Source organism: Stegostoma tigrinum, chromosome 25 (genome assembly GCF_030684315.1).
Source record: "Stegostoma tigrinum isolate sSteTig4 chromosome 25, sSteTig4.hap1, whole genome shotgun sequence".
NCBI lineage: Eukaryota > Metazoa > Chordata > Chondrichthyes > Orectolobiformes > Stegostomatidae > Stegostoma > Stegostoma tigrinum.
The window spans coordinates 36104540-36120361 of NC_081378.1; the positions used below are offsets into that span (position 1 = coordinate 36104540).

Consider the following 15822-nt stretch of genomic DNA (forward strand, 5'->3'; position numbering starts at 1 on the left):
TGTCTGCAACAGTAGTAGACTAGCCAACTTTAAGGGCATTTAAATGGTCATTGGATAAACATATGGATGATAATGGAATAGTGTAGGTTAGATGGGTTTCAGATTGGTTTCACAGGTCGGCGCAACATCGAGGTCCGAAGGGCCTGTACTGCGATGTAATGTTCTATGTTGACAATGAATTCATAGTCATCACTGGAGTCTTAATTCCAGATGTTTTTTATTGAATTGAAATTCCACCATCTACCATGGCAGGATTCAAACCTGGGAGCCCCAGAACATCACCTGGGTCTCTGGAGATTAGCAGTCCAGTGACAATACCGCTAGGCCATCACCTCCCTTAAACAACATCAACAAAATTTAGATGAAGGTCAAAAAACTTAACAATATTAAAGAGGTTGAAAACTGCATAGAAGTCAAGGGAAGTTAATTGGTTAAAAGAATAAGACGTACAACAAAAGAATGTGATTGAAAAATAGGAGATAAAATGTATTGGCGTATTATGATCATGTGAGGCAGCATCCAATGGCTTCCCTCTTACCCCATACCTAGTTTGTCTGTCACACTTTTTTTGGGAAATATGTGCTTGTCAGTTCTGAGAGTGTTTAACTGATTACGTGCTGAGACTTTGAACGACACAAGCAAGCAGAGTTCTTTCTAAAAGAAAAGGGCATTGAATTCGTTACAGTTAGCCTGGTCTAAGTAAAGTAACAAAAAAATGATGTTAACTTTCTCACACACACTTTGAATTTCCTAAATGCACCATAAGGAACAGAGTGGGAAGATAGATTGGGATACTTTATCGTCTAATAGCAATCAAAGTGATACGGTTCTTATAGATTGATGAATTAAGTGGATCCAGGCTGATCTTGATACTTTGGATTTCGGCATCAAGATGGTTTTAAGATATGGATGGATAATTTACGTGTTATTTTGGAGACAGCAGCTGTGTAGTTGAGATTTTGGTTATCCATGTGTGCAGACAGATTATAGTCGCAGGCAGGGTTCCAGCTTGCAGGATGGGTCGTGAGAGTGGATTGAACCCATGCAGACAGTTTGCCACTTAGATACATATTATACTTGTGATTTTGATCTCGAGACAATCATTTCCGAAATGCACAAAGGATTGCCTGGCTCATTACACAATAGTCTCTTGCCAACTGCCCAGTGACCCAAATATGATCATGACTTCTGTGTTCCAGGTGGATAGTTTTAGTCTGGCTAGATGATGGTTTGGTGGATTCCCTTCTCAGTCACAATTCATGGCCTGAGGTGATAGTAACTAATATGAAGCCCCCAGTCAGGTGATTGGATGTTCTTTGAGTGAGTTTAGGAGACGATCCCATTCATACTCCAAGTTCATTCTCTCTCTCTTCTGGACAAATTGGCCCCACTTAACATGTTTGAAACTTTTCCTGTTGAGTGATGCCAGCTTAGAAGGTGCAGTTTGCAGGTGGAGGTTTTTTTTCTGAATCTAATCAGTGGTTTCCAAACAGTAAATTCAGGAATCCTCTTTTTTTAAATCATAAAGTATGACTTTGTAACAAGGAAACAAAAGATATGGGAATGTGGATAAGACCTAAAGGAAGGTAGTTGTATATCATTCTCTATAAACTATGTACCACACATAAGTGAGCAATTAACTGAATGAATAAATTTCCAACCAGTTCCAACCATAAAGACTGAATTGTTCAGAAGGGTCTAGGCCTGAAACGTCAGCTTTTGAGCTTCTGATGTCAGTTATTTTAATAGTAGGCTTCGTTATGTTGGCAATTTTTTTTTGCCAGTTTTAGGTTTCTTGAAATATGCTGTTTCCTGTGTTAATTTCTCATTTCCAATTACGTGCTCCCATTAACACTTTTATCTCAATGCTTTCCAGCTTAAATTGAAATGAGTACAACTCAAATGTGTATCTAATTTACTCGTTTCTAGAAACTAGATTGAAGTGGAATACTGAATAAAATTCAGATCAATGATTTTGATTCCATTGTGGCATGTTGTTGTATTACCTACATGGTGATAAAGACATTTTGAAATTGCTCACAGCCATATCTTTCACAACCTGTTCCAAATCAGATTACAATGCATCAGTAAGCACTTTTATTTTGTTCAATAGCCTTCAAAATATTCACAATCCATTCAAAACCAATTGGAAGGATACTTAAAGGATGTTTGTGAAATGCAAAGTTTGCTCCACGTTTGAAGAACAAATGCTCTCAAGTAGCAAATCATAAGAAATTGTTATTAAAATCAAGATTGATCTCGTCAATAGAAAAGGAGTACTAGACTCACTTCAATTCCTTACAGCACAGCTACGTTCAAGTGTCTCCTTTTTAGCGCAAGCTGTGTCGGAAAGGCAAACGTTATCTTATTGCTATCTTATTGTTCTCAGTGAACTTTGGCGATACACCTGCAGCTAGGAGTGTCTTACACAGGCTGGGACCAAGTGACAGTATATCCAGCTTTATGGATTTGTGACGTCTTTCAAAGATGTATACTTTCACCTTCCATAAACAGTGTCACTCATATAAGAAAGGGAGGATCAGGAAGTCGAGATGCTGAATGTTTCTGATTTCTCCATGGCTGGACACATCATCGACAGCTAGTATACTGGGTGAGATCAAGAAGCGAAGGGCTGTGATCCAGCTTGAAGATTCTTGTAATGTCTGATTGATGAGCCACTGGCATTTACATCCACCATTCTTATAGAAGGAGCTCGCCCAACCCCAAAAAGTCTGTTGAGCTCAACAACACTGGTTCTTGGCAGACAAAGCCCCCTGCAAGCTTAGCCGTCACCTGCATTGCTCTGACTCCTTTCTGCATTTGTGGTAGAGTTCTCTGGTGAATTTCTGCAAATCCCTGTGAATATTTTCAACATGGCAATAAAGAGGTAGCGTGGCATTATGATTTTCAAGAATAATATGTACATTCGGTAGATTAGCCATGGACAATATGGGGTTACAGGGATTGGGTAGGGGTGTGGGTCTCAGTGCAATGCTGTTTGAAGGGTTGGTGTGGATTTTAATTGCTGAGTGACCTGCTTCCACATCGTAGCGATTCTATGATTCTAAAAATAATAATACCAAGTTTTCTGACTGACCGCGCCTTTCTTTTCCTGTTTTGTATTGCTCAGTACACCTAGAAGACGGAAAGCTTCCTGAAACCAAGGAATATTAATCTCAGTGTATGGCTAAAAGCTGACCTCCGTTTCAAGTGGAGGATGATTGCAATGCAGCCTGTCAAGTGCCAGCATTCTGCTGTATAGTGGATCTTCCATCACACACAGTTAGCTAGAAATAGCAATAATGTTATATGCAAAAACAATTGGTGCAACTGTACCATTACCTTCTGGGAAAATTCCTCACAGCATGTAACATTCAGATGTTACAGTCACAGGCAGTAAATCTAACTCCCAAGAAGTTATAAATAAAACAAGGAGGGAGCAAATATTCCTAGTCAATGATATCTAATGCTGTGCACAGTTACACGAGGTGTGGTCTCACCAAGCACCTATCCGATTGCAACAAGGCTTTCTTACTGTTAAGTTGCAGTCCCTTTGCGAGATGGATTGGTATACAGTTTACTTTGCAAATTGCCTGCCGTATCAGCATCTTAACTTGATGTAATTTGCATCCAAGGACACACAAGTCCCTCTGCAGTTTAATATTTTCTTGTCTCTTGTGTTTGACAAACAAAATATGCTTTTTTCTTCTTAAAATAAATTGTGGATAATGTCAAATTTTACCACTTACATCCTTTTGCAAAGGAGGCCTTGTTCCAGGAGACTAGCAGAGATATCAGTAATGACCTGCTATGAAAGCCTATGTCTTCAGAAGCAACCATATTTGCACATGTTGAGAAAGCTGGGCTTTATAGGCTTTGGGTTGGGGGTGACTTATTTGTCAAACTGTGATGTCCCTTTAAAATCACTTAGTGGCTGCACATCTTAAAGGGACCACTTCTTGTAGTGATCTGTTGCTTCCCTTACAGTAAATTCTGAACTGCTACATGGCTGCACAGTTTAGAACGAAAGTTGATCTCACATCCTTGGTGCTGGAGCAGTGTAGCCATCTCCTTTGCCACATGGAGCACAGTGAGATTGAAGAGAAAGCATTTGCTGGTTGTGTTACCTCAGCTCCTGTAGGTTTCATTGATGTTGCTGCTTTTCTAATTCTTCATCAAAGCAGCTGCCCCAATGCAATGGTGACACCTTGCTGCAGCTAAAGCTAAGTGAAGTGCTTGAGAGGTGAAATAGCTCGCAAGAAGTGGAAAATCAAACACAAAGAGAAGAAATTCCCTGAAATTCATACATGATCCCATTAATTTGTGTGATAGACAGAATGTCTTTGTTTTGACCAGACAGCAGCATCTGGTTAAAAGCAAACTCCACTCAGTGAAACATAGAAAATAGGAGGAGTATCATCTATGACCACAGCTGAGGTACTGGAGGACTGGAGGGTAGCTAATGTTGTGCCTTTATTTAAGAAAGGCTGTAAGGAGAAGCCATACAACTATTCACCTGTGAGTCTGACATCGGTGCTGAGTAAGTTGTTGGAGATTATTCTGAAAGAGAGGATTTACATGCATTTTGAGAGGCGAGGACTGATTAAGTATAGTCAACATGGCTTTGTATGAGGGAAATAATGTCTCAGAAACTTAAAGTAATTTTTGAGTATGTAACCAAAAAGATTGAGGGCAGAGCGGTAGATGGTGGTGACATGGACTTTAGTAAAGCCTCTGACAAAGTTCTGCATGGTAGATTAATTAGTAAAGTCAGATCACATGGGAATCAATTGCATGCAAAGTTGGCTCAATGGTGGGAGACAGGTGGTGATGGACGGTTGTTTTACGGACTGTAGGCCTGTGACTAGCGGTGTTCCACAGGGATCGCCACCACATCCATTTTTCTTTGTCATTTACATAAATGATTTGGATGACAATTTAGGAGGCATGGTAATCAAGTTTGCAGATGACACCACAACCGATGATAGAGTGGACAGTGAAGAAGATTTTTTAAGATTCCAAAGAGATCTTGATCATTTGAGTAAATGAGCTGAGGCGTATCAAACAGAGTTTAATTTGGATAAATGCGAGGTATTGCATTTAAGAAAGGTGGGAGTTATACAATTAATGATAGGACCCTGGGTAGTGCTGTGGAATAGAGAGGTACATAATTCTTTGAAATTTGCATAGCAGGTAGACATGGTGGTCAAAAAGGTGTTTAACATGCTTGCCTTCATTTCTCAGACCTTTGCATATAGGAGTTTGGATGTCACATTGAGGTTGTACGGGATGTTGATGAGGCTTCTTCTGTGTACACGTCTGTTCACCCTGCTGTAGGAAGGATATTATTATAATTGGAGAAGGTTCAGAAAAGATTTACAAGGATGTTGTGGAAGATTTGAGTTATAAAGATATGCTGGATAGTCAGGAACTTTTTTTTTACCATCGTGTATGAGGATGAGTTGTGATCTCATAGGGGTTTATAAAAGTACAAGGGGCATAGATAAGGTGAATAGCAAGGGTGTTTTCCCTAGAGTTGGAAGGAGTTCAAAACTAGGGGGCATGTTATTTCAGGTGAGGGGAGGAAATTTATAACAGTCTTAAGGGGCAACTTTTTCCACACAGAGTAGTTCTTTAGGGGGTAACAAGTACAGTGATTAAAACCAACTATTACAACTTCTCAAGATATCATTGTGTGTGGGTTCCTTGAAAACCAGAAATAATCTAGTATGGGTTAGGAGACCCACCATTCTGGTCTAACTAGAAGAATTTTGTTAAGTATGCAATAGGACAATTATTGAAACTATTTACAGATTAAATGAATAGGATCTGCATCAGTAGAGAGACTGTTAGGAGTCACCTCAGTTCTTTTTCCAACAGGATGCTTCATTACTCTGCCCAAGTAGCTGTGACATGAAATGAACTGTCAGAAGTGTGAAGTGCAGGTACAGTTGTCACATTTAAAAGACGTTTGGATAAGTACTTGAGTAGGAAAGGCTTGGAGGGAATAGGGCCAAATGCGGGCAAGTGGGACTAGTTTAGTATGGGAACAAGTTGGATTGAAAGGTCTGTTGCCAGGTTATATGACTCTATGCCTCGAAACACTCTGACCAATAGACTCTCACCTGGCTATGGCTGGACTCACTCAGCAGCCACACAGTGGTTTTCCTGCTCATCTTCAAACTTGTTCAGGTGAAAGTGGGCAGGATGATTTTGGAATTCTGATTGAGTACCACCTTTAGAACGTTAAGCTCCTTGTGTGCAGCCGAACCCACTACTGCTATCAAAAGTCTACTCTACGTGTTTAAGTCGGAGTAATGTTGGATTCAGTGACGTTAATCATACGTACACTTTGGCTGCTTGACCTCATGATCGCTGGACTTCTAATCCTGCAAAATCAGGACTATTCTGATAGCCTCGTTTTATGTGTTGTTAGGCCAGCTTTGGCTGTCTGCCTAGGTTGTTTTCTATGCTTAACTAACCATTTCTTATACTGGCTCACTACATGGCTATGTTGACAAAACTAGTGCAAAGAAAATGGTCGACCCATAGTCTCAGCCTGTTCCTGCCCCACCGAACTCATCTCCACCTATCAGGACTCCATTTTTTCCCCTTTGGTCCAGGAACTCCCTACCTACGTCTGTGACACCACCCACGCCCTCCACCTCCTCCAGGACTTCCAAATCCCCGGCCCCCAACACCTCATTTTCACCATGGACGTCCAGTCCCTATACACCTGTATTCCGCATGCAGATGGCCTCAACGCCCTCCGCTTTTTCTTGTCCCGCAGGCCCGACCAGTCCCCCTCCACCGACACCCACATCCGCCTAGCCGAACTCGTCCTCACCCTCAACAACTTCTCTTTCGATTCCTCCCACTTCGTACAGACTAAGGGGGTGGCCATGGGTACCCGCATGGGCCCCAGCTATGCCTGCCTCTTTGTAGGTTACGTGGAACAGTCCCTCTTCCGCACCTACACAGGCCCCAAACCCCACCTCTTCCTCCGTTACATGGATGACTGTATCGGCGCCGCGTCTTGCTCCCCAGAGGAGCTCGAACAGTTCATCCACTTCACCAACAACTTCCACCCCAACCTTCAGTTCACCTGGGCCATCTCCAGCACATCCCTCACCTTCCTGGACCTCTCAGGCAACCAGCTTGTAACTGATGTCCATTTCAAGCCCACCGACTCCCACAGCTACCTAGAATACACCTCCTCCCACCCACACTCCTGCAAAAATTCCGTCCCCTATTCCCAATTCCTCCGCCTCTGCCGCATCTGCTCCCACGATGAGGCATTCCACTCCCGCACATCCCAGATGTCCAAGTTCTTCAAGGACCGCAACTTTCCCCCCACAGTGGTCGAGAACGCCCTTGACCGCGTCTCCTGCATTTCCCACAACACATCCCTCACAGCCCGCCCCCGCCACAACCGCCCAAAGAGGATCCCCCTCGTTCTCACACACCACCCCACCAACCTCCGGATACAACGCATAATCCTCCGACACTTCGCCCATCTACAATCCAACCCCACCACTCAAGACATTTTTCCATCCCCATCCCTGTCTGCTTTCCGGAGAGACCACTCTCTCCGTGACTCCCTTGTTCGCTCCACACTGCCCTCCAACCCCACCACACCCGGCACCTTCCCCTGCAACAGCAGGAAGTGCTACACTTGCCCCCACACCTCTTCCTACACCCCTATCCCAGGCCCCAAGATGACTTTCCATATTAAGCAGAGGTTCACCTGCACATCTGCCAATGTGGTATACTGCATCCACTGTACCCGGTGTGGCTCCCTCTACATTGGGGAAACCAAGCGGAGCTTGGGGACCGCTTTGCAGAACACCTCCGCTCGGTTCGCAATAAACAACTGCACCTCCCAGTCACGAACCATTTCCACTCCCCCTCCCATTCTTTAGATGACATGTCCATCATGGGCCTCCTGCAGTGCCACAATGATGCCACCCGAAGGTTGCAGGAACAGCAACTCATATTCCGCTTGGGAACCCTGCAGCCCAATGGTATCAATGTGGACTTCACCAGCTTCAAAATCTCCCCTTCCCCCACCGCATCCCAAAACCAGCCCAGTTCGTCCCCTCCCCCCACTGCACCACACAACCAGCCCAGCTCTTCCCCTCCACCCACTGCATCCCAAAACCAGTCCAACCCGTCTCTGCCTCCCTAACCTGTTCTTCCTCCCACCCATCCCTTCCTCTCACCCCAAGCCGCACCTCCATTTCCTACCTACTAACCTCATCCCACCTCCTTGACCTGTCCGTCTTCCCTGGACTGACCTATCCCCTCCCTACCTCCCCACCTATACTCTACTCTCCACCTGTCTTCTTTTCTCTCCATCTTCGGTCCGCCTCCCCCTCTCTCCCTATTAATTCCAGAACCCTCCCCCCATCCCCCTCTCTGATGAAGGGTCTAGGCCCGAAACGTCAGCTTTTGTGCTCCTGAGATGCTGCTGGGCCTGCTGTGTTCATCCAGCCTCACCTTTTATTATCTTGGATTCTCCAGCATCTGCAGTTCCCATTATCACTGATAAGAAGACTTGTTGGTTTTTAATCACCTTGAGTATCACACTGTGATGGCCCTTGTTTGCGGATCAGCTGTTTTTAACAGTTAGCTGATGTTGGATGCTTTTACTTACCAGATTGCAGCCATCCCTGTCATGTAAAGAAGCAGCCTTTATTCTGAAAGGTTTTCTGTGACCCCTAACTACCATATTCGCAACAATACCCAAGTAGTGTGTCTGTTTTACATGGGCCTGAAAAGGTAAATGTTTGATTGAATGCACTACCCCCTGAGGATGATAAGACAGTGACTTAGGCAGAGTAATGAAGAATCTTAGCAGTCTCTCTATTGATGCAGATTCTATTCATTTAATCTGTAAGTGGTTTCAGTACTACAATAAGTGTCCTATTGTATACTTAATCATACTGTTCTAGTTAGACTAAAATGGTGGGTCTCCTAATCCATACCAGACCATTCCTGGTTTTCAAGGAACCCTCACACAATGGTCTCTTGAGATGCCCTAACAGTTTTGGTGTTAATTGCTGTACTTGTTCTCAATGATGTATCTTATTCCCTTGGGTCACACCAAATCTGATGTGATTGTAATGCAAGTGGACATTTCTGCAGTGTTAATTCCACAACTACAAATTGTCTCATAACACAGGATGACAAACCTGAATCTTCTGTTAGTCAATTATCTCAAGGCTCAAAGATAACCAATTAGCAGTTAACAGAAGAAATTGAAACACAATTTTGTGGTGCACGCCTTTGCCAAACTGTAACAGACATCAGGTAAACAGCAGGGTTGCAATTAAATCTAAGCCTGTGCTTTATTTGACCCCCAATCATAGCAAAAATTGTAATGTTCTGTGTGCACATCCTCGGTGAATGTGATTCCTTATAGAACAAATGTCATTTTAAGTTAATGGACACATACAATGTGAATTTGTAAAATAGGTTGGTGTGGTGAAGGTAATTCAAGAAAGTAGAATCTAAGTATAGCTAGTAATTTGTTGCCTTCTTTCCAACAGTTATATTTCTTTCCCACGTGGGAGAGAAATGGTCATGTTTCTGTGTTGTAAAGGAAGAAAATTAATAATTTAAAATGGAAAAATGCATAATTTGCTCAGTCATTGTATCATCTGTAATTAACCACAGTCGACAAGAGCCCACAAGTAGCTCCCAGTTCACTTTGGCACTGCACGCCTCTGTCAATCCTCCCTTTGTGCAGCTTCTGATGTTCACTTACTCAGTCTTTCTTTTACTTCTCATTCTCCTGATGTTTCACCTGGTCTTGCCAACATCAAACTGTCACCTCATGTTTCCTGGGCATACTTTGTCAATTTCTACTTTGCTTTAGTGAAATGCACGTGAGATGCTGGCACTGTTATTTTCCTCCACACAAATTTAATGGTTCTGAACTCCATCTGCAGCTGATTCCAGAGCCACTCAAAATGTTGTCATCCTTTTCTCATCAGCTGTATTGACAGTTTGTCTGACTCATCATACAGCACAATGCTTCATACCAATTATTTTGCAAATTCCTTTTAAAGTGCTGGCCAGTGTTGGAAGCCCTTCCTATTTTGTTCAGCTGACCAGGTGTAGAAGGAGGCATTGCTAGCTGGATTGCGATTGCCACTTGTGGTCACTGAGCAATCCGGAAATTGACATTGATCGACGTCATTATGTGTCAAGAAATTTGAGACAACTTATGAGCATTTGTAACGTAAAAATATCTGGTCAGCTTTGTAGTATTTACATAATACAATCTGTGAGCAAAGTCTGACATACAACCTGATGCTTTTATGTAGATTTTATTTGCCAATAATATTTGAGTACATAAAAGCAATGCATTGGATAGGAATTGGTGCTTTGTAAGCTGTGTTTCTCCAAGGGGATGGAGACCATGCTGCCTTTCAGTGAAACCTGAGGGAGGTAGTTTGTGCAGGAGGCCAATGAACAAGCTACCTTTGGGGCCTGCACCTGTTTGAGGATGATGGCCTGCCCCTAGGTATTGGTGGTCCAGTTGCAAGGTGGGAGAACCCGACTGCTTCAATAGCGCCACTGCTAGAAATGCTGTGAATTTTTTTCATTCACTTGTGGGATGCTGACTGGGCCAGCATTTATTGCCAGTCGCTTGGTGCCCTTTAGAAGGAGGCAGGTGAGTTGTTTTCTTGAACAGCAGCAGTCCATCTGGTATATGTAGACCCAAAATGCCCTTACGGAGGGAATTCCAGGATGTTGACCCAGGGACAGTGAAGGAATGGTGATATGTTTCCAAATCAGGATAGCAAGTCCTTGAAAGGGAGCATGCAGATGGTGGTGATCCCATGTATCTGCTACCCCTTCAACTTCTATCTGAGGATTGTCACCTTGTTGTGGTGGAGAGACTTGTGCATACCTAGAAATCCAAGAACTAAACTGTCTGGAGCATAGCTCCTGGCAAGGTCACCCAAGACATTAAGGTCAAGACATAGCGCGATCCATGCAGACATCAGTGGTAGAGGATGATAGCTGAACTTAAATTAGGGTATCACAAAGGTTGCAAAGGTGAACGAAAGCTGCAACAGAGAAGGGCCGCCAGTCATCTTGGGCTCCATGGCAGTGGGCTTCAACCTGCTAACTGCCAGGCTCCAAGTGGTGGCTGTCTGTCATACACAAACATTCTCCCAACAGGTAGCAGTGCAACTTAAATCCCGGACAAATGTCCTTTGGCAATTAACTAGTGGCAAAGGGAGCTGGACTGTGATACCTGGAAGCCCCCAGTCACAGACTGATACAGTAGGTGATGACTGTCAGGTTCAGTCATTTTGCTCCTGGATGAGGCAAATGGACCATTTTGGCATCTGCACCCATGTCTGAGCAATTGTTTTGGACCAATTCTGCTCACCCCAATTGGGGAGGGGGCTGGAAAAGGTGCCCTAAAATTTGTCTGTCTCAAAACTCCTAATTGGATTACCTAGTCCACAGGGATCACCCATGCGGTCAGAAGTGAGGTATATAAACTTTGGAGCTTGGAATGTAAGAACTCTCATGGGCCCAGCTATGAGTCAGCACCCTGAAGGAAGAACTGTGATCGTAGCCAGAGAACTGAAGAGATGCCAGATCAACCCAGCTGCTCTTTCCAAAACCCACCTTGCAGATAAAGGGCAACTGAGGATAGTGAAAGATAGTTACACCTTCTTGGAAAGGGAAAATTGCCGATCAGTTCCGAATTCATTGTGTTGGATTTGCAATTAAGAACAAACTCTCTGAACTTCCTGTAAAGGTTAATGATCACCCCATGACCATCTGGCCGCAGTTGGAACACTTGTGCCCCAAACCTTGCCTCGGAGGAGGTAGTAAAGGAAACTTTCTGTGCCACCCTTGACAAGGGGGACCAGATCATTCTTGGAGACTTCAATGTCAGAGTTGGTTGGGACCATAATCTTTGGAATGGCACCATATGAAGTGAAGATATTGACAATATCAACTCCAGAGGAGGCCATTTCCACCCTCCTCACCACAACCCCCCCCCCCACCCCCGCCATGTGCTAAATACAACCTAACCATCACAAAGATACACACTTTAATCAGAAAACCAAATGCAAAGCATCTTGGCCACACTCACAATCAAAACAATGACATCTTATTGATTATGACATTGTTCACTCCATGGGCTTTTGGAGCGTGAATATCAACAGGGCTATGATTGGCTCACTTGGCTGCTGGACCGATCTCTGCCTTATCCATTCTACAATATACATCAGACTACACAGAAAGAGGGAGGCTCAGAAGAAGCAGCCCTAGCCAAGTTCACCGTGAAGACCCCAGGCGACACAGTCACTATGCAACATCTCCAGGCCTCACTTGGTGTAAGCCTACCTAGGAATACCCGGATGATATAGGAGAACACTGAGGTCTGCTTAGTTCAACAATTCTCAGCACCTGCCATGACAACCTTGGATACAAGTCCAGAAGCCCTCAGGACAGCTTCAATGAAAATGATGCAGAAATTGAACATCTCATGTCCGAGAAAAGGACAGCTTTCCATGACTGATAGAATGACATCGACTGCAAGGCCAAAAGAAGGGCCTATACCAACGCTAAGGCTGATTTCCAGAAGAGGATAGGGGACTCAAAAAGAAATGGTGATCTGATAAGTTGGAAATCCAGCAGCTGGCAGATGTCGGTGACATGGGGCTTCTTTAGCACCACCAAGGCAGTAACAAAGAATTATGTGCCTGAACCCCTAGGTATCTCTTTCTCTAATGCTACTTCTATAATGCTATAATTCATTGTATAAGTCCTGCTCTTGTTTGTGTTAACAAAATGCAATACCTCACATATAGCCAAATTGAACTCCATCTACCACTCCTCAGCCCAGTGACCTAATCAATCAAGATCTTATTGTAATCTTATATAACCTTCTTCAACGTCAAGCATAACACCAATTTTGGTGTCATCTGCAAACTTACAAACCATGCTATATTCTCATCTGAATCATTTGTATATATGACGAACAAAAGTGAACCCAGTATCTGTCACCACTGGTCATAGGCCACCAGTCCAAGAAACACCCGTTCACTATCTTTTGTCTCTTACTGCAAAGCCAATTTTGTATTCAATCGGCAAGCTCATTCCTAATCCCATATGATCTAACTTTACTCATTAGTCTACCATACGGAACCTTATCATAGGATTTACTGAAGTCCAAGTAAACAACATCTACCACTCTGCTGTCATCAGTCATCTTGGTTACTTCCTTGGAAAAACTCAATCAAGTTTGTGACACACTATTTCCTTCACACAAAACCATGCTGACTATCCCTAATCATTCCTTGCCTCTCCAAATAGATATACATCCTATCTTTTTAGAATCATCTCTATACCAACTCTAAGGCTGATTTCCACTCTTAAGGCTGATTTCCAGAAGAGGATAGGGGACTCAAAAAGTAATGGTGATCTGGTAAGGCCTTGGAAATCCAGCACAGCATGGTGGGGCGGCATGGTGGCTCAGTGGTCACCATTGCAGCCTCACAGCACCAGGGACCTGGGTTCGATTCCAGCCTCAGGTGATTGTCTGTGTGGAGTTTGCACACTCTCCCTGTGGGTGTATGGGTTTCCTCCAGGGGCTCCAGTTTCTTCCCACAGTCCAAAGATATGCAGGCTAGGTGGATCAGCCGTGCTAAATTGCCCGTAGTGTTCAAGGATGTGCGTGTTGTAGGGGGATGGAAGAGGTGGGATGCTCCAAGGGGCGGTGTGGACTTGTTGGGCTGAATGGTCTGTTTCCACACTGTAGGGAGTCTAATCTAATCTAATAACTTAACCACCACTTATGTCGGGCTCACATGTCTGTTGTTGCCAGGCTTTTCAGAACAGCCTTTCTTAAACAAAGGTACAACGTTAGCCACTGTCCAGTCCTCTGGCACCTCGGCCATGTTTATAAATGATACACATATACTCCCAGCTGAAGGAATGTCAGTCTGCCCCTGGCAGTCAAAAGAAACACTTTAAAGACAACATCCAGACCAACCTCAAGAAATTCCATATCAACATCAACAACTGGGAAGACATGGCTACATAGAATCACTGGGAAACTTTATCCCATAGGGAGCTGCATGTCATGAGGATGATTTCTGCCATGCTGCTGAACAAAAGTGACTCTTGCACAAGGAGAGACAGGTCATCAGGAAGACCCAACCACCATTATCACCCACCAATGCCCACACTGAAATAGGATCTGTGGATCCTGGATTGGCCTTTTTTAGCCATTTCAAGACACCCTTATGGAGGACAGTCATACTCAACCCAAAACCCCTTCCTTGTCTTCTCGTTGGACATGATCATGGGTTGGAAGGTGTTGTTGACAGAGCCTTGGTGATTTGCTACAGCTTGAGACAGTAGACATGAGTTGATTCTGCACCTCTGTCCTGGAGCAAGTGGATGCCTGTGGACATGGTGTCTATCAAACGGGTTGCTTTGTCCTGGATGGTGTCAAGCTTCTTGAGTGTTGTTGGGGCTGCATCCATCCAGGCAAGTGGGGAGCATTCCATCACAGTCCTGACTTGTGCCTTGTAGATGGTGGACAGGCTTTGAGGAGTTAGATAGTGAGTTGCTCGTCACAGTATTCCTCGCTTCTGATGTGCTGTTGTTGCCACTGTATTTGTATGGTGAGTCCACTTGAGTTTCTGGTAAATCGTAGCCCCTAGGTCGTTGATAGTGCGGGACTAGTGATGGCAACACCTTTGAATGTAATGGGTCAGTAGTTAGCTTGTCTCTTATCTGAGATAATCATTGCTTGGCATTTGAATGGCAAAAATGTTACTTGCTACTTCTCAGCCTAAGCCTAGGTATTGTGCAGATGTTGTTGCATTTGAACATGCACTGCTTCAGTATCTGAGAAGCCATAAATGGTGCTGAACATTGTGCAATCATTGGCAAACATCCCCACTTCTGATGGAGGGAAGGTTATTGATGAAACAGCTGAAGATGGTTGGGCCTAAGACCCTAAACTGAGGAACTGTTGCGGAGATATCCTGGAACTGAGATGACTGACTTCTAGCAATGGCAACTATCTTCCTGTGTGCCGGGTATGACTTCAACCAACAGAGAGTTTGCCCCCTGAATCCCATTGATTCAAGTTTTGCAAGGGCTCTTTGATGCTGTGCTTGGTCTGGGCTGTCACTCTCACCTGACCTCCGGAATTCAGCTACTTTATCAATGTTTGAACCAAGGTTTGAAATGAAGTCAGGAGCTGAGTGGGCCTGGCGGAAATCTAACTGGGTGTTACTGAGCACTCCGTTACTGAGCAGGTTATTTTTGAGCATGTGTTGATTAATAACACTGGTGATCAAACCTTCCATCACTTTACTGATGAGTGAGAGATGACTGATGGAATGATGATTGGATGGGCATGTATAGCACCTCCTGCGGTTGCAGGCAAAGGTGCCAGGGATTGTGGGGTTAGTGAGGAGTGTGGAGCGGATGAGGGAATCACAGAGTGAGCAGTTCCTATGAAAGGAGCATGGGTTGGGGAGGGAAATATCTCTTTGGTGGTGGGGTTGGATTGGAAGTGGCCGAAATGGCGGAGGATGACGCATTGCATGCAGAGATTGGTGGGGTAGTATGTGAGGACCTCCCCAGTCCTGATGAAGGCTCTAGGCCTGAAACCCCAACTCTCCTGCTTCTCTAATGCGGTGTTCCTCCAGCTCCACAATGCGTCGACGCTGACTCCAGCATCTGCAGTTCTTGCTATCTCCTAGACACTGCTGCTGCCATGTGCGTGCTGATGTGTATCCGTATGTGCACTAATGTCCATCT

The 15822-nt window shown here is 44.2% G+C and overlaps 1 protein-coding gene across 17 annotated transcripts in view; it reads left to right on the top strand.

Moving 5' to 3' along the window:
- Positions 1 to 15822, top strand: part of anks1b (ankyrin repeat and sterile alpha motif domain containing 1B) — a 766097-nt gene that overhangs the window by 433624 nt on the left and 316651 nt on the right. The window lies entirely within an intron of this gene.